The sequence below is a fragment of the Equus przewalskii genome, chromosome 1 (assembly GCF_037783145.1).
Source record: "Equus przewalskii isolate Varuska chromosome 1, EquPr2, whole genome shotgun sequence".
Taxonomy (NCBI): Eukaryota; Metazoa; Chordata; class Mammalia; order Perissodactyla; family Equidae; genus Equus; species Equus przewalskii.
In genome coordinates this window covers 76,699,284-76,723,518 of record NC_091831.1, presented here as the reverse complement: position 1 = coordinate 76,723,518, position 24,235 = coordinate 76,699,284, and the positions used below count along the sequence as shown (strand labels likewise).

Below are 24,235 nucleotides of genomic sequence, written 5' to 3'. Positions count from 1 at the left end.
TCCTCGGGCTTTCCCAGGCTGCTCCTGCTCTCCTCTCTAGGTGCCTCCCTCCCCCAGAGAAGCAACCTCACCTAGGGGCAGGGTCGCCTCTGTGCAGACGGCCCCTGGACCTGCACCCACGGCCCTGACTGCTCTGCTGTCCTCCAGGTGCCTGCTGGTGATCGCCACCCTGATGTCCCATCACTGGTTCCTCCCCAGCCTCCCCATTCCTGTTGCAGACAGCGCAGCTCCCAGCCTCCCTGTCTCTCGCAGTCCTAGAGTTCTGTTGCTTCTCCTTCAGCATAGCTCCTCAGGCAGACCTCTTCCCTCTCACACCCACTGTCATATGCTCTGCCAGGCCCTGTGTTGACTTAGGTCCCATCCCAAAAGGGCCTCCCCTCTGCTGGGCTGCCCTCCTCCCCAGGGCGCTTTCCTTCACTGCCCCCAAGACCCCATCTCTAGCCTGGCCTCCAAGGACTCTGGAACCCGCCCAGACCACCATTCCAATCTTCTCTTCTGTCATTCTTCAACACAAAGCCTCAATGCCGTCAGGAGAGATGTCTTGGCTGTCCTCAGTCCCTCCATGAACCACACTTTTGTTCACATCGTAACCCCACCTAGACATTCCTCTCCCTCTAACCTGCCTTCTCAGCTCCTCTTCAAATTCCAGTTCAAATCCACTCTCTGCTATGACCTTTCCTGACTCGCCAACAGTGATCTCTCCTCTCCCTGAAATCCCATCGCTCTTCCTGCCAGTGCTGTCTCATGTCGCATTACTATGGTGGGATAATAATTTAAGGCATTAAGAGATTAGTCTTTCTTGTACTTCCCTGCACCCATAATCAAGACCTCACCAGCTCATTTGCAAATTCAGAAAAAATTTCCCCTTCCTCAAAACTACCTCTCAGATAATTGTCACAGTAGATAAAACCCATTTATGAAGTCTGCAATGAATGGTGGCCCCTAGGACTACCGGTTCCAACCTACCTCACCCTCTGGGGTGGTGGCCCTGCCAGGGCCTTCCCCCATGGCTCAGGTTACAGGATCCCTTCCTCACGCCGTACATTCCAAGTCCAAGTTCTCTGTTTTCCAGCCCTCATGTAAACTTTGTCTTCCTCTAACTGCAACAATAGTCTGAAAACCAAACACCTGGCTGCAGAAGCCAGGCTGTATTGAGAAAGAGAAGATTTCTCTTGGAATTCCAAAGGATGGCCTTCATACCTGAAGAGCTCAGCTCTTGGGGGCTCTGGTTTATGCCATGAACATAGCGGGCAGGGTTGGGGCAGAGAGTGTTGGGTGGTGACAGAGAATAGCCATTATCTATCTAAAAGGAAATTATGGATTAACAGCAGCCAGGAAGAAGGGAATCCACAAGAATTCAGCTTAGACACTTGGGAAGTAGCTGGGAACATCCCTGCTAGATGTCCTCTCCAACTCGCCCCATCTCCCACAGCGAAAATGCCAGCAGATGAGGCAATGGGAAGTTTCAGAAACCCCAGATGGGTTTGGGAGGGATGAGAAGAGAAGAGTTAATATCTCCAAATATCATTTACCACATTATGAATTTTCTTTCGTGGGGCTGCACCTCTCCAACTAGTGAGTCAGCTCCTTGGAGAAGGACAGTGGCACATGTGTACACAGACCTCACGGTGCTGTCCCCTGTATACAAGAGCACAGCAACACATCTGTGCCCTCAATAAACACGTGTCAGCTCCTAACAGGGCCACGGAGCCTCCCAGGGCCTGAGGGGTTACAGAGACGGCTGACCCTATCTGAAGATGGGTTACTTTTGTCACTACTCTTTGGTATGGGAGGGAGAATAAGAGGGGCCACCACGATTTATAGGAGCTTAGGGGGCGAGCAGTGACTCAGAGCTTGAGAGGCAGGGATGGCTTCAGGGAAGAGCCAGAATTGGAGCTCAGCCTTGAAGAATGAGGAGGGTGTGAAATTATTTCTTCATTCTTCACTTTCCTGTGCCCGAGGGGAACAAAGAGAGAGGAACCGTTAACAGGACCAGCCAAAGTCTTCTCTCAGGACCCCAACCCAACGCCCTGCCCCTATAGTGCCCTTATTGCTCTCAATACAGCAGCTGCTAATCTCAGCCACAATCCTAGGTTAAAAACAATTTCGGGTCTCGGCTCTCTCAGGGGAGTTCACTACCTGCTCCCTCGGAGGAGCACTAGGCCTGGCATCTAAAATCTGAAGTGGGGACCCCAGCTCTGCTCGGGTTAGCTGTCTGACCCAGGAAACATTACTTCACCTCTGAACCAGTTTCTTCATCAAAATAGGAAGAAGAATGCTGTCTCTCTCGGAGTGGTTGTGAAAATTAAGTGAAATGTCAGAGTTAAGTCTCATAATTGTGGCTTCCTTTCACTGTTCCTTTCTTAGATGGGGTGGATATAAAGCTTCGGAGACCTATGGGACTCAGTCTGTGACAGGCCCTGCCTTCTGGCTTCTGGGTGGGGCTCCCCATAGCCCCTCAGGGCCTCAGTAGTGACTCCTGGGCAGTGTCTCGCCAGCCAGGCTACAGCTCCTAGGTCCTCCCAGCTTGACCCACCCACCCTGCCCTGTGGGCCTGGGCTGGGGCTGCAGCTCCTCCCCCCAGGCGTCTTGGCCAGGCTGATGCCCACCCTGGCTCCTGCATGTGCAGCATCATGTGCAAGCAGTGCTCCAGGTGCCAACCCAGAGACGTCCCAGCTCACACCCTCCACGTCCATGGGGTCGAGGCCCAGAGAGGAGGAGGCTCGGGCTCGCAGCAGCCTGCTCACACAACACACTTACAACACCCTCCTTTGTCTGACCACAGTTCTGCTGACAGGGCTTCTTCCCAGGCTGGGAGCTGTCAGCATCACCTGCCCTCGCAGTTCAGATGTTTACAATGGCAAGCACTGGGGCTGCAGCAGCGGCCTCACCCGCTCCTATTTGGGATGACTTTCATGTCATTCGGGGACGAGTCTATGGCGTGATGACACTTGCTATGTTTGGCTTCTCTGGAGGCCTGACCAGCCGGTGTTGGGTTCAGTTGGGTTTTTTCCCTCATGAAGGTCTACACAGCACACGAAATGCAGGTCAGCCATGGGATGGAGAGCGGGCCTGGGGAGGTCTGGCCTGACTCATCAGCTTAACTGGGGATTTTCCTCAGTGTCTGGCAAACCAAGCAACTCCCGTGTCCCCGGCAGCTGCCTCAGAGAGTCAGGCCCTCAAGCCTTGGGAAATGTGAGGTCTGCTCTTCGGTCTTCACGGGACCAGTGTCTCCATCGAAAGGGCCCCTTTCTCAGTCTCTCAGCTGGGCTTTCACTGGACGTTCCCACCAACAGTGAACAAGGGAAAGTCTCCCCACCCAGACTGCAGGGCCTTCCTTCAGCAATTTCACCTTTTCAAGGTTGCTAACAACTGGCTACCATTCCAACCAACCAGAGAGGAATATGATGGGGAAGAAAAGTGGTAGGATTGTATTTGCTGGTTTCAGTGCCTGGATCTTTCTAGGAGTCTGGATGCAATTGGAGGCAGAAGTTTCAAATATCTGCCTTTTCTGAGCTTATGTGCCAGTCACACTTCTCTTTTAAGGACATTGGGCCCCAGAGCAGGCAAATCAGCAGGCTCTGTCTTGGTATTCCATTCACATTCTGCCTAATATTCATTGTCCAAAATATAGAGAGTCGAGTCCAGCCTGGGTGGTGACAATCCTAACAAGAGAGGCCACTGCCACTGGTGGGACACTAATCCTCACTATGCATTTTTTTTTCATTCTCCTCCATATTTCACCTCTTTCATTTTTTTCTCTATACTATTCCTCTTTCTTCCATCCTCTTTTCTCCACTGCTCATTCTTTAAGGCCCCTAGATTCACAGTAAAGAGGCTGCTGAGCCTGGCAAAACACATCCATATCTGAGATATTTTCCAAGGGCAGGGAAGTTAGGAAGACGTCCTTCTACTGGAGCAAGGTGCCCAGGGGAAGGCCTTGTTGGCCATGGATGGAAACTGGTCATGAGCAGAATATACCACAGCTCCAAAGGAAAGGGGCGAGGATCATGTCCCCATAGGCCTGCCTGGTTGACCCACCAGACAAGGAAACGACGTGTGTGCTGACTGACCCAGAGGAACCCTGAGGAGAGGAGATCCCAATGTGTAAGCACCTCCCACCATGTTTTCTCCACACAGCCGAGAGTCTATGTGACAATGGCTACCCCTTAGGCCCACTCGACCTCTCACTCCGCTATCAGGAGCTTAGGGACCAGGAGGCTGCAATGCCCACAGAGGACACACCTCCAAGAAGCTGTGGATGAGGAACCAAAGATGTCAGCTTCTGGACCCAAAGCCAATGAGAGTCAACCAAACATCAGAACGTTAGCCTCCGCAGAGGTAGCTGTTACAAGCAATTTTCTAGAAATGTGCTGTTAACTACATGAGAATAGCCCGCACTAAACATACACACGTGGAAGTGGAGTTACAGTCTTGGAAACTGAAATCTGTTCTGGACAAGAGAAAATGAAAATGTGATGGTGTGTAAGGAGTCTATGCAAGGGAACCTCAAAGGGGACGAATGAGCCGGGCACCTCCCACACACCCAGGGAGCGCGACCCAGCCCTCACACGCCAGGCTGAGCTAGATCAGCATTGCCCAACCTCGGGTCCAGGGAGGTTTCTCAAAAGTGACCCAGGGATTTGAATCATTAAAAAAGCTAAGAGCATTTTGTGTCCATTTTTATTTTTTAACTCAATAAATACGTGGATTATTTTACATTTTGCCCTTTGAGACAGAATTAAGAGATGGATAAGTTTACTTCTGCCTTAATCCATCTCTCCCGGTGGCCCTCAGCTGATCTGACCACATACTGTCCTTAATTGTTTTTAGTCTTTGTCACATGTTGTTTATTTTGTATCCACGGTGAAGACTGGCAGCAGACAAGCAGCGCAAGAAACACTGATGATGAAATACAAGAAGGATATTAACAAGATGTGTAAAATGGTAATAATTTTGCAAATTTATGTCCAGATTATTTTCACCAGGTCCAGATTTCTAGTACTTCAAAAATGTAACTTGAAAAGAAATGTGTGTGTGTGGGGGGGGGGATTGTTTGTGTGTGATTATATCCAGTTTGGCTTTTTATTTATCAGTGGGGGGAAATCTGTATAATATAATGTATTATTTGAAAAGAACAGCTGAAATCTCATGTCTTATCTCATCATTTAGAAATAAAATATCAAAACTTATAAAAATAGACCAGTTTTAGTACAACATATAAGCATTCCATACATCAGGAAAATAAAAAAGTTTTTGCCTGTTTTTATGTTATAATGTTATAAAATATATATATATTTAGGAACTAAAATCAAATCATAATATGACTTTTTTACTGTATTCACTATGAATCACACTTTTTCTCACAGAATTAATCTCAGATAAACTAAGTGGTGTGTGTCACTTAAGTGGAGAAAGGACAAATACCATGAATATTATAAAGATTATATAAAAGTTAACTTTCAGTACAAAAACTAATACACTAATCTATAAAAGATGTTTTACTCAAAATCACCTCTTTATCATACACCACTCAAAAAGGAAAAATATGTTTCTACATGTAGGAAGTTTTAAGAGATTGTATATGAGTCAAAATATGGGAGAAAACTAATTCTCAAAACTAACTAACTAAACTAACTAACAAAATCAGGATCTGTTAGATCTGATTTTAATTTCCGAGTTGCTTTTTTGAGCTGTTCTATCTATTCGTAAGGATTGATATTTCTTGACTTTTATTCTTTATTAGAAGTTTTCCAAAGGAAAAAGGATTAATTACTTACTTTTCTTAAAGGAATGAGATTCATTCTATACCACAATTACCATATGCATCCATTGGACACTTTTATACATCTAAGTGACATTTACGGATCTTAGGGTACTTATTTTTCCCATATCTTGAAACATGTTTTCTACTTCATCATTACTCATGAATTATTCTGAATAATACTAAGAAAAAAGAGGAGGAGGAGGGGGAGGACGAGGGGAAGAAGAAGAAGAAGGAGAAGAAGAAGAAGAAGAAGAAGAATTAGAAGAAGAAGAATTGAAGAAGAATTAGAAGAAGAATTGAAGAAGGAGAAGAAGAATTAGAATTAGAAGAAGAATTGAAGAAGGAGAAGAAGAAGAAGAAGGGTGCTGGAATGACCTAGATTAGAAGGATGATACAATAGTGAAATTATCACAGTTGCATCATTCTCTGTATTCCTGTTGCGTTGGGGAAAGTATGGCATGATGCGGCATCATCTTTAAGGAGATATAAAAGAAGAATAGAGACACCATTTTTGTAGCTTGCATTGAACACAGTTGAAAATTTAGAATTTTTTCCTTTCTGTCTGTAATGGCAGGGAGAAAAAATAAAGAAAGATGTGTCACAGTTCTTAGATGAATCAGAAATGAAGGCAGAGACAGCAGAGGTCTAGACTCTAATAACAATGACGAAATTGATCATATAAGTGAAATCTCAGACCATAAGCCTTCAGATAACAATATCCTCAATGAATTTTCTCAAATTCAAAAGCTGATGGGTGAATGATATATTTCTGTGGACCAAAAGGAAATATGATGTTCTCAGTCAGTCACTCCAGGGGAAAGACTTCATCAAGTAATATTTTGTCACCCGATCCTGGACCACTTCAACTGCTAAAAGTTCGTTTGGCAGTGTTCTTTCATCTTTTGTGTCTATGCATGGAGAACTTACTTGACTGGACAAATGTTGAAGGCAGGTGTGCATACAAAGATGACTGGAAAGAAATAGAGAAACTTGTTGGATTGATCATCTTAATTGCTTTATAAATCTAAAAAGGAAAATTCCTTGCAATTGTGAAATTTCATGTTGAATTGTTTTTCATTCTCCTTTCGCACTTACTTCTACAAATTATTTGTGCAATGACTAAAAATATTTTTTAAAGATTCCACTGGATCCAGATGGCAAGCTGGGATGACTGTCTTTCCTGGTATATGGAGGGCTGCATAGGTAGAAATTTCCCAAAATGCATTCCACAGGACATGGTTTCACGGTTAAATGTTTGAGAAATGATGGATAAAACAGAGATAAGGAAATTTTTAACTGCAGGACTTCTCTGAGCCTTTAATATGCAAGATGTCCTAAGCTGGTTAGATCACGAAATCCTCTGGGGGACAGAATATTTCACAGGACTAGAGGTCTATGGAAGACTCTCAAAAAACTACCCTAGAAGATAAAAGGACAGCAAACCAAACCACATTATTAGTTAGCTAATATTAAATTTATGGAGGCTTTTTCCCTTTTTAAGGGAAAAATTAAAGTGTCAGAAACCCAGCTCCATGAGAGAAGCGCCATATGAGGGCAGAGGCAAGGGGAAGAGAACGGGCGAGACCCTTGAAGGATGTCTGAGGAAGCTCTGCTGAAAAGGGCCAGTGCAGAGCCAGGTTCCCGTGCTCTCAGACAAAGAGGACTCAAAGAGGAATTACGTTATCAGCTTTATTTTGAGAAAGAGGAGCAAGATTATCCTAGAGGCAGGGAATATAATCAGATCCTTGGTATCTAAAGGGTTTAATAGAAAAACTCTCTGACACTTGCAAAATTCCTGAGGGTGAAAGGGGAGGGCGCAGGGCGTGGAGAGAAGAAAGGAAAGCAGTGGTTTTAGATCCTGGAGGAAGAGGAGATATCAAGTTAAAAAGTTTTCAACACAGAGTCCTGGGCCCCTGCCACCTGGACGTTGATGACGTGAATTGAACAAACCACCTCTGAGCCTGGGGTGCCTTCCCACAAGAGTCCGGAAGCAGAGACTGCAGCCCTTACCACTGGATTGAGCTCAGCTTCCCCTGCCCCTTCTACCAGCCACCAGCTCCCTCTGCCAGCCAGAGCAGCAGCCCGTGGCACTCTGCCTTCCCTTACGAAATACCGAAATACCGACAGAAAAATTGCCCCTGAGCTGTTCAAGGCCAACACCACCACTCATTCCCTGAATCTTCTCCCATCTCCTCAAGGGCATTTCTCCTGCCATTATCCTCTTTCTCCCCCATCCCACATTGTTCTCCAGCAACTGACCCATTTCTATGCTTCCTTTCAGAGAGGAACATCTCCAAAGAGTTGTATAGACTCACCATCACTACCTCCCTCACCCCCCTTCTCTCTTCCAACTCCTCCACTCAAGCTCTTGTCTCCACCTCCTTCCTGAAATGAGTCACCAAAGATCGACAGCAAGCCCACAATAATGCTTGATTCTGTCTTCATCTTGCTCCAGCCCTCAGCAACATTCATGGCTGACCACTCCCTCCTAGAAACAGTTTCTTCAGGTGAGTTCTACAGTCCAGCGTATCTGGTTTTTCCCCTACCCCCACACTTTCTTTGTCTCTGCCAGATCTCTAAACATAATTTTAATGCCCCAGAGTTCTGCCATCAGCACTTTTCTCTTCCATATCTACTCTCTCATCTAGTACCAAGACTTTAAATATCACCCATATGCTGATGACTTTCAAATTTTATCCCTGTACCTATTTCTCCGTACAGCCCTAGACGGGTAAGCCTGGATGCCTAGTTCAGCCTCTCCACTTGGATTTCAAAGAGGCATCTCAAACTTAGCATGACCAAAGCCTAAGTCTCAATCCCAACTCAGCTCCCCAAGCCTGCTCATCTCAAAAGTCATACCAGTTGCATAACCCACCAACCTAAGAGCCACACTTGACTCCCCTTTCTCATCTCCCAGCCCTCCCGCAACATCCAACCCAAGAGTCAAGCCCACAGGGTCTACTTCCCTAATATATCCTGAAACTGAAATATTCTCATCATCTACCCACACACTACCCTAGTCCAAGCCACATCAACTCTGACCTGAACCACCGCAACACCCAGTCCAAACAGGCCTCACTGCCACCATTGGTCTTGGCGCCCTGGTGTTCATCTCCAGGCAGCTGCCAGAGAGAGCTTCCATAGCACTAATTAGATCACACCACTCCTGGTGTTAGTTTCTTGTGGCTGCCAGAAAAGAACTACCTCAAACTTGGTGGCTTAAAACAACAGAAATTTATTCTCTCACAGTTCCAGAGGGAGAAGACCAAAGTCAAGGTGTCGGTGGGGTGGATTCCTGCCAGAGGCTCTCACAGAGAAACTGTCCTATGCTCTCTCCTAGCTTCAGGGGGTTGCTAGCAATCCTTTGAGTTCTCGGCTTATAGACACATCGCCCCAACCTCTGCCTCCATCTTCACATCACCTTTTCTCTATGTGATCCTGTATGTCCTTTTCTGTCCCTCATAAGGACACTCTCATTATTTAGGGCCCACCCTAATCCAGGATGATCTCATCTCCATCCTCACCTCCATCACATCTGCAAAGACCCTATTCTCAAACAAGGCCACATTCTAAGGTTCCCAGCGGACGTGAATTTTGGAGAGCATCATTCAGCTTACTACAACTTCCCTGCCTAAAGCTTTCCAGTGACTTCTAGTTGTAACCAGAATAAAATCTCAACTCCTGTGAGCTCCCCAGGATCTGGTACTGCCTAACCCTTTGACCTCATTTGCCTCCTCTCCCGCTATTCACCACATTCCAGCTAGACCGGCCTTCTTCCTCTCTCTTGAACACGCCAAGTTATTCCTGTCTCCAGGCCTCTGTGCTTCATATTTCTTCCTCTTGAAACACCATTTCCCCCAGACCTTTACACGGCTGCCTCTTCTTCATTCAGAACCTAACAAATGTCACATCAAGAGACCTTTTCTCACCATTTTCACTAAAGCAACCAGCACTCCACCCCTAGTCATTACCTCGTCATTCTACTTCATCTTCTTTATAGCACTTAGTAGTATATGAAATCATTGTGTTTGCTGATGAACTTGCCATTTATACTCAGGAGAAAATAAGCTCTTCGAGTGCAGAAACTCCGTTTTATTTGCTAGAGAAGTGCTTAGCACATAGTAGGTGCTTGTGTTAGAAACTGGATTGGCTCACTCAACATCCATGACACTGGGATTGCAAAATCCGCCACAAAGGGAAGTTGCCTTCCTGTAATGCAAAAGCTGGAAATCTAAAAACCACATTTCCCAGACTCCCCTGCGGCTAAAGTTCCAGCTGTAATTTGAATTCCTCAAATAACAGGCAGTGACTCGAGACTTGAATTTGGAACTGGGTCCAGTGGGGAGAGAAGTATGGCACGAGGCATCCATTTTGAGAGCACGGGGTGTAGCAGCCGTAGGGCAGCTTTGCAGGTGAGTAGCCAGCTTCCTGGTGGTGGCAGGAGCAGTATCTCTTAGGGACTCGTCTCTGAAAGATCCCCCTAAAACCTGTCCTCCCAACAATTTTGCTAACCATTTAACACCTTGCAATAAATCTCTTCCTGCTTAAACTAACTAGGGTGGCTTCTGTGCTCTGCAGCTGACACTGATCAAAGTATTGCTCAATAAATATTTGTTGACTGACTATGACATAGCATTTGGAACACCCCAGATATGAGTCTATAGGTTGGGGGCTTCCAGCCTAGAAATGACCTTACAGTGATTCCCTCTGCCATCATTGTTACTGGCTGTGTTAGGTTCCTGCGGCTGCTGTAATGAATTACTACAAACGTGGTAGCTTAAAACTACTAGATTTATTCTCTCAGAGTTCTGGAGTCCACAGTCCAAAATCAGTATCACTGAGCCAGAATCAAGGTGTCAACAGGATCATGCTCCCTGTGGAGCCTCTAAGGAAGAATCCATTCATTGCCTCTTTCAGCTTCTGGTGGATGCCAGCATTCATCTTTCATTGATTTATGGCCACATCACTCCAATCTCTGCCTCCATTTTCACATCGTCTTCTCATGTGTGTGCATGTGTATGTGTGTGAAATCTCCCTCTGCATTTCTTTTATAAGGACACCTATGACGGCAGGTAGGGCTCAGATAGATAATCCAGAATAATCTCTCCATCTGAAGATCCTTAACTTAATCATATCTGCAGTTTTTCTTTCCAAATAAGATAACATTTAAAGGGATTAGGACCTGATATTTATGGGGGCCTTTATTCAGCCTTCTACACTGGCCAAGGCCAGAAAACTTTGTTCTGAGAACCTTCCCAGTTATTCTATGAGAATTCCACTGTGTGTGCCCATACCTCACCTCATCTCCATTTATCTTCCTTTGAAGGACTCACCTTACAGGGGAGAGTAGGGAAGGAGGAAAGCAGCAAAGATACATGGCTGCCAGACACCATCTGCCAAGGGAACTAAAAGGTGGGTAAGCCAAGCTCTGACCAGGATATCTACACTCAGCTCAGAACAGAAAATGAATAACCAAATTGCTGGAGCTTCAGCCAAACATATTCAGCTGTATCTGATCGGCCAAGAGGGAGATGAGTGCTTGGCATGTCCACTCTGGCAAACAGGTGTGTTGGGCCTGAGGCACTCTTGGAAAGGGGCCACCTTCCAGCTAAGGGCTGGTTTTCCAGGACAGCCACAGCCAGCCTCACCGACCTTTAAGGCCAAGGATGAGGAATGAAGGTCAAACAAAGAAACGAGAGTTGAGGAGTAGGAACAGATGGCTGCCGGGACCAAACAGGCTATCCGACAAAGATCAGGAGAAGTGAAGAGTTGAAGCAATTATCTGGATAAATGAAGCAAAAACAGAAAAAAGTGATGGGATTTGAGGACCATTCCAGCCAAGACCAGTTGTCTACACCATTCAACCCACTAGAGAATTACCCAAACTTCTCTGTACCTATGAGACAACAACAAACAGAGGCTATGGTGGGTCTAGAGGCCCATGATTATTTCACCCATCTTAGCTGTTATTTGACATTAGATCAAGCCATTCAATTGGGTAGAAATGAAATAAGAGTGTCAAAGTAGTGACCACATATAATCAGGTAATAATCAATTGAACAAAATTAAATTGATTTGACCTTTTTAATTTGTGAATAAAATGCTGACACTGGCACCATGTTGCTTGGCAAATTGTGCAGTATTAATTCATTCATTTGATAACCAATAAGTACCTGGAATATATTAATCAGAAGTGAATCTTGCTCTCAAGGAACAAGTAAAAGAAATAGAATATATTCATAAATAACTCACCTAGGGGCTGGCCCAGTGGACAGGAGTTAAGTGCGCATGTTCCACTTCAGCGGCCCGGGGTTCACCGGTTCAGATCCCAGGTGGGGACGTGGCACCGCTTGGCAAGCCATGGTGTGGCAGGAGTCCTACATATAAAATAGAGGAAGATGGGCACGGATGTTGGCTCAGGGCCAGTCTTCCTCAACAAAAAGAAGAGGATTGGCAGCAGATGTTAGCTCAGGACTAATCTTCTTCAAAATAAATAAATAAATAAATAACGCAGGATTTTCTATAATAGCAGAAAACTGGAAACAAGCTAATTGTGCATCATTAAAAAATGATTAAATAAACTATGAAAAAAAATAACTCATCTAATCTTTTCAATAACCAGTGAGTCAGTCACTCTTACTCCCATTTTATGGATGAGAAAACTCCAGTTCACAGTATTAAATGCCTTATACAGAGGCACACAGTTGGTGACAGAGCTTGGAATTGAACCACATCTCTCACTGCTGAAACCCACACTTTTTTCACATGGCTCAATGGTTTCTTGAAAGAAGGGACATTGAACTATTGAATTGGTCCTTCAAAGCTGTACGGTATTTGAACAAGTTGAGATGAAGGGACGGGTACTTAACATAGAGGAAAAGATGGGTGTAAGGACGTGGTCATGCTACATGACCGATGAATGGGGAATTAGAAGGAAGAGGAAGTTTGTGGGTAGAAATTCTGAGCTCAGTTTTTTAAGTATTTTTTAAGGACCTCTAGGACATGAAGACAGAAAACAGCTGCAGTCATTCAGAAATGCAAAACTGGCACCCCACAGAGAAGTTTGGGCCAGATATTTAGATCTGAGCGTCCTCGCACAAAAGGAATGGTAGAAGCCATGAATTTACAAAGGCAAAGGGTCTATGAAGACAAGAAATCAAAAGAGAATAGAAGAGAAGAAGTCCAAGAACCTTTAGGAAGTTCTATCTTTAGGAAGTAGAAGAAAAGAATGGAAGGTAAAAAAGGGTGAGTTGTCAGCGGAGCTAAGAAAGGCAAGCATCCCAGAACCTAAAGGAGGAAAGAATTTCAGAGAGAGGAATGAAACCATGACGGACTGCAAAACAATCAAGGAGAATGAGGACTGAGAAAAGGCCACTGGATAGCCAGCTGGGATGTTTTTGGTGACCTTTAAATAAGAGTGTATGTTTGGGTAATGGAAACAGCAAGAATGGATTACCCTTTTAAAAACTCTGACACTAAAACGGAGGAGAGAGAAAAAATAGGCGCGCGAGAGAGAGGACTTTTATAGAAAAAATTCCATGCTGGACTGCATAATTTAAAACACTAAAATTTCCTCTCAGGCTTGGCCCTGTGGCCAAGTGGTTAAAGTTCCACACATTCTGTTTTGGCGGCCTGGGTTTGCGGGTTCGGATCCCAGGCACAGACCTACTCCACTCACTAGCCATTCTGTGGCGGTGTCCCACATACAAAAAGATAGAGGAGGATTGGCACAGATGTTAGCTCAGGGTGAATCTTCCTCAGCAAAAGAAAAACAATTCTTCTTGCATCTCTCCCTTTTTCCTACCCTCCTCCACTATTCTCCACAGATATGTAAACTTATCCTGGCCAAGTGAATCAATCAAGATGGGAACACTAATTTGAGTGTATTTGTCAACATTATTCTGGAAAAAGAGGAGTCGATAAACTCAAAAGTTTATCAACTAGCAAGAGTTGTCATCAAAAATAGTACTACATAGGCTTGTGATTGGCAAGAATCACAGAGTTTAGCTTTAGATTTAGCATATTTTTTTTTTAATAAAGGAGGGTTGAACATGTTTGTAGAGAAAAGCCTAATGTCAAGGGAGAGATTGAAGATGCTTTATGATTCTAGACAAGCATGGAGAGAAAGGAAACCAAGTCACACAAGTAAGGGCTTGCTTTAGAGAGAAGGGACATTTCTTTCCCTGAGATGTGGAGAAAAACAAAAGAAAGAAGGCTGATGAGGAGGAGAAATTAGAGGTAGAGGACCATGGCAGACTAGGTGATTCATACCAGTCTTCCCAATGAAGACAAACATACAAGCTACATAAAATATAAACATTATCCATCTGGAGGCATCAGTTAACACAAGAGTGGAGAATTAGCAAGCCAGGAACTGGGGAAATTGGAGGCCCAGGAGGTGAACTTAAGAGGCTGAAGTCACTCTTCCTCTGGATTGTTAGCCAACTCCAGAGCAGGCAGCAGGGAGGCTGGGAGGCTGAGGAGCACTTCTGGCAGCATCATATGGCAAAGGATCAGGGACTGGGGTCCAGTGCCTGCCAAGTTGGGTATCCCAAGAAAACCCTTCTCAGGTACAGGAACCTGAAGGAATGTACCATAGGAGAAACTATCAACCAGAAACAGCCAGGCCTTTTCAGACATTGCAGCTCACCTTCAAATCATTTCAACTCATGAAACAGTGTTAAATTAATCTCAGAGGGCTAGTGGCCCTGGCTCTTGACAAGAGAAATTAAATCCTCCCTAGAGGAAAATAGCATCATCCCAGGACTCAAATTATTTCCACAATTTTTTTAAAAGATTTTACTTTTTTCCTTTTTCCCCCCGGTACATAGTTGTATATTCTTATTTGTGGTTCCTTCTAATTGTGGCATGTGGGATGCTGCCTCAGTGTGGTTTGATGAGCCGTGCCATGTCCACACCCAGGATTCGAACTAACAAAACACTGGGCCACCTGCAGTGGAGCGCGCAAACTTAACCACTTGGCCACGGGGCCAGGCCCCTATTTCCACAATTAATTTTAAAAATATATCCAGGGTCCAGCCTTATGGTGTAGTGGTTGAGTTCGGTGCACTCTGCTTCGGTGGCCTGGGTTCGCGGGTTCAGATCCTGGGTACAGACCTATACCACCTGTCAGCCATGCTGGGGCAGCAACTCACATATAAAGTGGAGGAAGATTGGCACAGATGTTAGCTCAGGGCTAATCTTCCTCAGCAAAAAAAAAAAATTATATATATATATATATATATATATATATATATATATATATATATCTCCACTATAGAAATAAAAAATAAATAGATAAAGATAATGGGAACAAAAACCAGCAGAAAAAATGGACAGTAGAAACAAATTCATAGGGTCCTCATATATTAATGTTATCAGACATAGACATTAAAATAAGTATGCTTACTATGTTCAAGGAGATAAAAGACAAGGCTGAGAATTTCAAAGAGAATTAGAAACCATGAAAAAAGAATTAAACATAAATTCTAGAACTAAAAAATATAATCACCAAATTTAAGAAGTCATGAATGGGCTTCATAGCACATTAGACAAAGCTGAAGTAAATTGGAAGTTAGATAAGAAGAATATTTACAAAATGAAGCATGGAGGGATAAAAGGATGGAAAAGACAAAACAGAGGGTAAGAGAAAGAAATAATGAGTGAGACAGTCTAATATACATGTAATTGAAAACCTAGAAAGAGAGGAGAGAGAATGAGAAGGAAGCAACATTTGAAGAGGTAATGACAGAGATTTTTCCAAAACTAATTAAATACATAAAGCTACAGATTCAGGAACTCCTTAAAGGCCCCAACCATGAGAACTATAAAGAAATCCACACCTAGGTACATCATAATAAAATTGCTGAAAATCAAAGCAAAGAGAAATATATTACAAGATGCCAGAAAATAAGAAACAGATTACAGGCATACGTCGTGTAATGACAAGAGTATGTTCTGAGAAATGTGCCATTAGGAAATTTCATTGTTTTGCAAACATCATAGAATGTACTTACACAAACCTAGAAGATATAGCCCACTATACACCTAGGCTATATGGTACTAATCTTATGGGATCTCTGTTGTACATGCAGTCTGATGTTGACCGAAACACCATTATGCGATGCATGATTGTATTGACAAAGTTGCAACAATGAGACTTATCGCAGACTTCTCAACAGAAACAATGAAAGCTGGGAGATAATGGGATAGGCTTAATGTGCTAAAAGTAAACAACTTTCAACCTAGAATTTTATGCTTAACAAAAACATCCTTCAAGAATGAAGATGAACGAAAGATAGTTAGAAACTAAAAGTGAGAATATTCATCACTCACACTAAAGGAAATTTTAAAGACTGTTCTTCAGGTCCAAGGACAATAGTCCAGGTAGAATGTCAGAGATGCAAGAAGGAAAGAAATGCATAAAAAATAGCAAGCATAAATGTAAATGGATAGTGACTATACAAAACAACAAAAAAAATTATTTGATTTAAATATATATATTACTAGAAATGCATGACAATAATATAAAATTTTGGAGAGGGGTAAATGGAGCAAGAGTGGTCCAGAGTCCTTGAAATGCCTGAGAAGAGCATAAAAGCACCAATTAATATTCGACCTTAATGACAAGAATTTATGCCATAATACTGGGGCCAATCACTAAAAGAATAGTGAAAGAAAATGAAATTTCCAAAATAATAGAGTAAATAGAATATTAAAAAATAATCAATCCAAAAGAAGCAATAAAATAAGGGAAAGATAAAAAGATATAGGTGGAACAAATAGAAAGCTCTTAATAGCAGTAGATTTAAATCCAAATGTATCAGGAATTACATTAAATTTAATGTAAATTAAACTACATTAATTAAATGATTACATTATTAAATGTAAACAGACTAAATGCTTCAGTCAAAAGGCAAAGATTGCCAGACTGGATTAATTTTTTTAAGTAGATAATGTTTACAAGAGAAGTTTATAATACATATGTATAGAACGGATAAAAGTAAAGGGGTGGAAAAATACATCCACTGTAAACACTAATTCAAAGAAAATAGGAGTGCCTACATAAATTATCAGACAAAGTAGAACTTAATGTGAAAATTAGTACCACAGATAAAGAAGGGCATTTCATAGTGATAAAAGTTTCTGTTATCCAGGAAATTATAACATTCTAAAATTATATATATATCTAATATCTCACAATATATAAAGCAAAAAGCAACATATATACACACAGACAAATCCACAGTCATAATGGGAGAATTTAATGCATCTCTCAATATCTATTAGAACAAGCAGACAACAAGTCACTAAGGATATAGAGGATTCAAGAACACGATCAGCAACTGTAACCTAATGGACACGTCTAGAACACTGAGCTCACAACTACTAACTGTGGATTCTTTTTAAGAACACAAGGAACACTTTCAAATATCAACCACAGGCTGAGCCATAAAGCAAGTCTTAATAAATACCAAATTACTGAAGTTATACAAAATATACTCTTTAACTACATTACAATTAAGCTTGAAATCAGTAATAGAAATACGATTAAAAAACTCTCATGTATTTGAAAATTCAGAAATATTTCTAAATTACCCAATGGGAAATCAAATGAAAATTTCAGCATATCTTAACTGAATGATAATGAAAATATTGCCTATTGAAAATCATAAGATAAAGTTAATACTATGCATAGATGATTATTTATAATTTTAATTGCATATATTAGATGGTAAGAAAGTTTCAAAATCAATGAACTAAGCAGCCATCTCAAGAAATTAGGAAAAAAACTGAAAATTGAACCCAAAGAAAGAGGAAAAAAAGAAAACAATAAAGACAAATGCAGAATTTAATGAACTAGAAAACAAATATGAAATAGGAAATATCAGCAAAATCAAAAGTTGGAGTAAAAAAATTGATTTAAAAAACAAAATTCTAGCAAGATTGACCAAGGGGAAAAAAAAGAAAAGGTAAAAGTAATTAATGTCAGGCATGATAAGGAGACGTCACAACAGAGATCACCTTTACTAAAGATCATAGGAGGGTCCTGCCCCATGGCCGAGTGGTTAAGTTCTCACACTCCACTTCAGTGGCCCGGGGTTTCACCAGTTTGGAACCTGCGTGCAGACACGGCACCGCTCGTCAGGCCCTGCTGAGGTGGCGTCCCACATAGCACAACCAGAGGCACTCACAACTAGAATATACAACTATGTACTGGGGGGCTTGGGGGAGAAGGAAAAAAAAACGAGATTGGCAACAGATGTTAGCTCAGGTGCCAATTTTTGAAAAAAAAAGATCATAGGAAGATATTATAAACAACGTCATGCTATTACAATTGAAAATTCAGATAAACGGGTAAATTCCTAAAAAACACAATTTATCAAATCTGACCCAAGAAAAGATAAGAATCTTAACTAGTTCAACAACGATTAAATAAATTGAATCCATAATTTAAAACACAAAGAAAGCCCCAGGCTTAGAGGTAATGCTCTCAAAAATGCATATACACACGCGCCAATGTACAAGCACAAGAATGATCAAAGCAGCACTATTTGTACAGCCCCAAACTAGGAATAACCCAAATGTCCATCAAGAGTAGACTAGATAAGGCCGGCCCCATGGCCAAGTGGTTAAGTTCACATGCTCCGCTTCAGCGGCAGAGGGTTTCGCCAGTTCAGATCCTGGACGTGGACCTAGCACAGCTCATCAAGCCATGCTGAGACAGTGTCCCACATATAGCAGAGCCAGAAGGACCTACAAATAGAATATACAACTGTGTACTGGGGGGCTTTGGGGAGAAGAAAGAGAGGGAAAAATAAAAGATTGGCAACAGATGTTAGCTCAGGGCCAATCTTTAAAAAAAAAAAAAAGAGTAGAATAGATAAACATGTCATGTCACATTTATAAAAGGTAATGCTATCCAGTGACGAAAATTTATAGACTACAGCTACACCCAGGAACATGGGTGAATTTCACAAGTATACTGTTGAGTGAAAGGAGCCATGCATGAAAGAAAACATACTGTGTGGTTATATTTATATGAAGTTGCAAAACAGCAAAACTAAACTTTAGCACTTAAGGCCGTGTATTTTAATGGTAAATCTATAAGGAAAATCAAGTACCGTTTACCATGAAAGTCAGGATAGTGATTATCCATGGTGGAGAGGGAGCGGTCGAGGTGGGAAGGGGGAGTGGAGAGAGCTTCTGGAGAGTGGCAGAGTTATATTTGTTGACCTGGCTGGTAATGACACTGGTGTTGACTTTGCCATAAATCATTGAGCTATAGATCTTTGCTTTGAACACTTTTCCATAGGCATATTTTATTTTACAGTTTAAAAAGTGATGAGTGAGAGAGAAAGGAGGGAGGGAGAGAAGGAAGGAAAGAAGCGTGTGGTGGGCCAGGAGTCTATCAGAGATAAGGAATAGGATTGCTGAAAAAACTCTTCTGAGCAGCGACAGCAAACTGAAACACCCAGAACAATCAGGCAGACCCTTCATGAATGAGGTTGGTTAGGGGGTAGCTGGTGGAGAGAAGCCCACTGATCAGTAGCGTCTCATATTCAGTCTCCACATCCAGGAAGACATGCACTGCTGTTGCAGAGATGGTGGCAAAGCGGAGAGTGTGTGCCATGTGTCAGAGGGGCAGCTGTCTCCAGTTACAGAGCGAGCAAAGATCCTGTCCTGCCAGCTCTCCAACTTTTCAAGACAAGCTACATATCTGGATTTCCCCGTGATCCGCTGTGTCTTAAATGTCGATAACTAAATCACGTTGTTTTAAATATTATTCAGGCCAAACAAAACCCATTTGATGTTCCAGATTAGGTCCATGGGGTTTGAGACCTCTGGGTGAGTAACGCAGCATCTGGTGTAGAGCCATTCAAACCAAGGTCACGGCTTTCTCCAGCAACTACCAGTGGCCATCCAGTCAGCCGATAGCAAACCTGGGGTGTGAGGAGACTGGAAGGCCGAAGAGCCAGAGGGACAGGAAATGAAGGCAGGACCTCATTGAAAGCATTCGCTCCAAGGTCCAGAAAGCAAGCAGGGCCTCATGGACTGAGGGCCGAGGGAGAGATCAGAGACTTAAACCCTCCCCAGAACAAAGAGCCCAGTTACAAGAAGTGGGAGAGCCAGAAGGAGGAATTTTGGAATTCAAGAGCTCCAAAAATAAACCTTTTCCTTTTATCACTTTTCTCTTTTTACTTTCGTGGCTCTCAACTTGCTTTTTTTCTAATTCTAACAATTCTACAGGCAACCAGAAGTGTGAAGAAAATAAAGCAACTAGAGGTTTTTGCAGAGCTGATGTGCTCATTCCGCTTTTAGCCCACTGGTTTCAAAGGGAGGCGCACACGCACTCTTTCCACATGATCCAGTCATGGATTCAGACCACAGGCCAAGGCCACAAGCAGCAGTGCCCCTGCTACATCTGCCTCGGCCCCTGGCGGCTGCCTTCCAAGAAGTGCTGGAACAGCGGAAGCAGCTAGCAGCGCGGGTAAGAAGTGGTCAGCAGTTGGGAACAGCTGGAGGGAGGAGGGAGTGAGCAAATATCAGAGTTTGGGAAATAAGGCTTTGGCTGAACAAAGTTCACTGTTGTTTTCCAAGAAAGCAGAGCCTGATTGAGCCAGCCCAGACAGCAGGGCCAGGAGCAATGAACTGAATGTTGGCTCCCAACTTCTAAGGCATGGTATGCTTGGCCACCCAACAGTGACGAGGTCCATTGTTGTTCCCCTCAGGGCAGAGGGCAGGCAGCAGCTCGGTGTAAAAGGGGAAGATGGACAGGCAGTCAAAGTAAGACGAAACTACAGAGATGGAGAACAAGATGAAAGGAAAAACAACAAAAAGGCCTTCTGGGCTTTCCCTGTGCTATGCAAATTCACTGAAATTAATCCTCCATTAATGATTCCATCTTGAACATTTCAAGCTGTTCCATCCTGCAGGTACCTACCTTTTGAAGTAGTGAGCTCTCCGTTCCTAGCAGAGTTTGAGCAGAAGCTCAACTATCATCCATCAGAAATTCTGTTAAAAGGATGAAAGGCTGGACTAGATCACCCCTACAACTCCTGGCATGTACCTAGAGCACAAGGGGTGCTGGATAGATGTTTGGTGAATGAATCGATTGCAAAGACAGAAATTGTCCATTTCTGCATATTGGCAATAATAATAGCATTTTGAACACTTACTATGTGCTAGTAACTAGGCCAGACAAATATATGACGTATACATATCATAATAGTCCCTAAGATGTGGTTGCTGCGATTGTTCCCATTTTATAGATGACTCAACCAAGGCGGATGAGTGGCAGAACGAGGATTCAAGGCCAGGTCCGTCCCACTCCTGAGCTGAAGCTCTCAGCCATCATGTTAAATTGAATCTCAGTCCTCTGCTCCGTGTATCCATTTTTAAGTGCTGTGCGTGGTGTGTTCGGCAGATGGAAACGGCACTGTCGCCCCGTGTAGACCGAAGGCAGGGCCTAGCCAGCAGACAACCTGCCTCCCCAGCTGCTTCTGTCCTGGCTATGCAGCCTCCCCTCCCCCCGGTTCCTAAATCACTCCCAGGCCCTTTGTTCTGCCCACAGCTGCTCAGCAAATTCCTTGATTTGAAATTATGATCACAGGTTGGAGTGCTACTTAAAATAATTTTGCCAAATGTTCCATCTCTCTGCATTGATGAATATAATGAATGAAAATTTAAAGAGGGGGAAAAAAATTTAAGAATTCACTTTGTTGAAGACAAAAAAAAAAAATGACGGGCTGCAGCCATACATTCAGTCGGACCCAAAGGATTCTCTCCCGCAGGAAGCTGACCAAATGCTGGACTTTCGGGAGCCCTCGGCCTGGCAGGGCTGCTGGCAGGTCAGGTCTGCCACAGATGGAGGGAGCAAAGGTCAGGGCGGGTGTTGGGTTTGTTTAAGCCTGAGTCAGAGGCGGAGTGGGGGTAGACCCTCGGTTTCCAATTTCCAATTTCCTGTGCGAGTCACTGATGGGCACTCCTACCCTGCCCAGCCAGGCTTTTATGTGCACCGCTCTGCACAACAAAGGCGGACACACACATAAATAACCTGGACAGGCCAAGTCTTCTTTCAAGAAGGTAGACCTCTCTCGAATTCAGTGAAGTTTACACTCAGAGGGAGACAGGGGACGAGGGCAGACCACTGCATCTGGCACTTTGATCCTAGGAGGGCTACCACTCTGGCTCCTGGCTTCCTCCCCTTGGACATGGCCCTGAGCCCTAAGTGAAGCCTCGTGCTAGCCTGTCCTTCTGATTAGCCCACTGCTCAGGGTCCCATGAGCACAGTGGCTCTCCATGGGTCAAGGGACCTGGTGGACAGGCTGCGAAGATTCAAAACAGGGGGGTCTTCCCTCACTCCGGATGCTGCTGCATCCAGTGGCCTCCACTTAAGACATTGCCCCCATTTTCTGTGGCTTCCCGTATGCTTGAAAAGGTGGTGGGGAGAGATGTGCAAGCCCTGCACTGAGAGGGCGGTGAGTCTCTCAAAGTTTCCATACCAAGGAAGGCCTCGCAAGAAGGAGGCGCTTCAGCCAGCAGGTCCCCAAAGTCAGGCCTGTCTCGGAGCGAGGATCCCAGGATTCCGATAATGACATGAGCCCCCAGGGCCACTTTCACAGCAGACTGCTCTCTAAAAATCAGCTCTGCCGCTCTGTAGGGGTCTCAGCGTACATGGAAAGCCGGCCCCTCTGGGAGCAGCATCCTCGCTGAGGAGCTGTCTGTTTGGCACTGTGCCCTTCAAGGACTCTTAAAAGTGACGCCTTGCAGTTGTGCTGAAGGGCGATGGGAGTTCCATGTATTCCTCCCAAATGATCTTCCACATGGCGTGAAGCTCCAGAAAGAAACAATCACTTCTGCAGGGGCCTCCTCAGGCTTCGAGAGCAGGAAGCCGTTTGGTTGGCAAACTGGGGACAATTCCCAGACCCATTGCTACCCAACCGGGTGCCACTGAGAGCCTCTTGCCCCTTTCTGAGCCTGTTTCCTCATGGTTAAATGGGCATAATTCCACGCATTTCACCAGCGGTCGTGATGGTCAAATGAACTCACTCTGCTGGTAAGCGTGATTCTTTAGAGCCATTTCCACCAGAAACAGCAGAAGCAGAGCAGGGCAGAAGAGCGCCGTCTTCAGGTCAGGACCAAAGGGGAGGGAGTCTTTACATGTAGGAACGTTGCAGCTCTTTGTCACACCCTCAACCTCCAGACATGTCTGCTCTGCTCTAAGGTCTGCCTACCAGATTCTCTCCAAAGTATGGCGCCCCCAGCCCAGCCCAGCCCAGCGCAGCGCCATTGTGGGCTCCACTCCAAGGACCTGCCTCGTAGATGGGTGGTGGAGAGAAGTACATCCAGCTGGGCACCTCTCACCACGCTGTGGACACTCATCTCTCTCCCTCTCTCGTCACTCTTTTGACTCCCAAGGATGCCTGAGCACCTGGCCTCTCCACTCTCATTTGGAGGAGACTGTCTCGGGTTCCTCTGACTTGGGGCCATGCTGCCTCCTTTCCACCTCGCTCACCTGGTGCCTACCAGAGGGAACAGGAGTGGCCCAATGGAAGAAAGATGCTATCACTGGTATTGTTTAGAATTCCTGGTGCATGGAGATTAAAAGTTTAGAAAGCAGTGCACCCCTCACGGACACTCGAGGCACACCCACCCCTGCACCCCTCATCTCCTGGATGACCCCTTCACCTCTGCTTTTGCTCCTTGTGTTCTTATCACAAAAGGTGATCTGCGCCCTTGCTCACGTCTCCACTATGGGAGCAAATGGGAGAGAGGCCTATTAGAACTCCACAAAAGGGCGCTCTCCTTCTCCTTAGAAGTTCTTCTTGGGCCCTTTGAGCAAGCAAAGAAACAACTCATCCCAAAAGATCATCAGAGACATATGAGAAGGCTCCTTGGTGCCTCCTTCCTCTTCTTGTGTTTCTCTCCGTTTTTTGTAGATTGCTGCATTGAACGCAGAAGTGCTGTCAGCAGGCAGGAAAGGGAACCTTCACCCCTGACCACTCCCAGGACCAGCGCCCCTATCCACAGTGAGCCAAGAACATTCTTTCACTCTAGTCCTTGAAGGCCGGCTCCATCCACTCATGTGGAAACGACTAGGAAAAGCACAGAGGGTGAAATCAAATTTTTTACCTCCAGGTGACTTCCTGGAGAAACTTCTGGAAAGAGAAAACAGAAGTTTTATTCCCCACAATAAACATGACCTAAGTAATACATAAGGCTAACAGCTTGTCTACTAAGCATCTACTGCATTCCACTCTCCCATCTTGCCCCTCACATATATCTCCTTGTTGACTCTTATAATGACCTTCTGAGGAAGGTAAATTTTACCCCCATTTTACTGATGAGGAAATTGAGCCCAAAGAGGTGAAGAGATTTCCCGGGTGGCACGTAAGTGACAGAGCCGAGACTTAAACTTGTCTGAAGTCAAAGGCACTGTATTTGGTCACACGGCCCCTCCAGGGT

The 24,235-nt window shown here is 44.2% G+C and overlaps 2 long non-coding RNA genes across 2 annotated transcripts; one reads left to right on the top strand and one right to left on the bottom strand.

Annotated features, from left to right (window-relative positions):
• Positions 1 to 5,721: 5,721 nt before the first annotated feature.
• On the bottom strand, positions 5,722 to 15,018 carry LOC139082554 (uncharacterized). The gene is made up of 2 exons (XR_011538667.1): positions 12,020 to 15,018; positions 5,722 to 6,737 (listed from the first exon to the last, which is right to left on the bottom strand). It is a non-coding gene; the product is annotated as an uncharacterized lncRNA (long non-coding RNA).
• LOC139082553 (uncharacterized) lies at positions 9,929 to 24,165 on the top strand. The gene is made up of 4 exons (XR_011538666.1): positions 9,929 to 10,179; positions 11,094 to 11,179; positions 20,018 to 20,258; positions 23,710 to 24,165. It is a non-coding gene; the product is annotated as an uncharacterized lncRNA (long non-coding RNA).
• Positions 24,166 to 24,235: the final 70 nt, after the last annotated feature.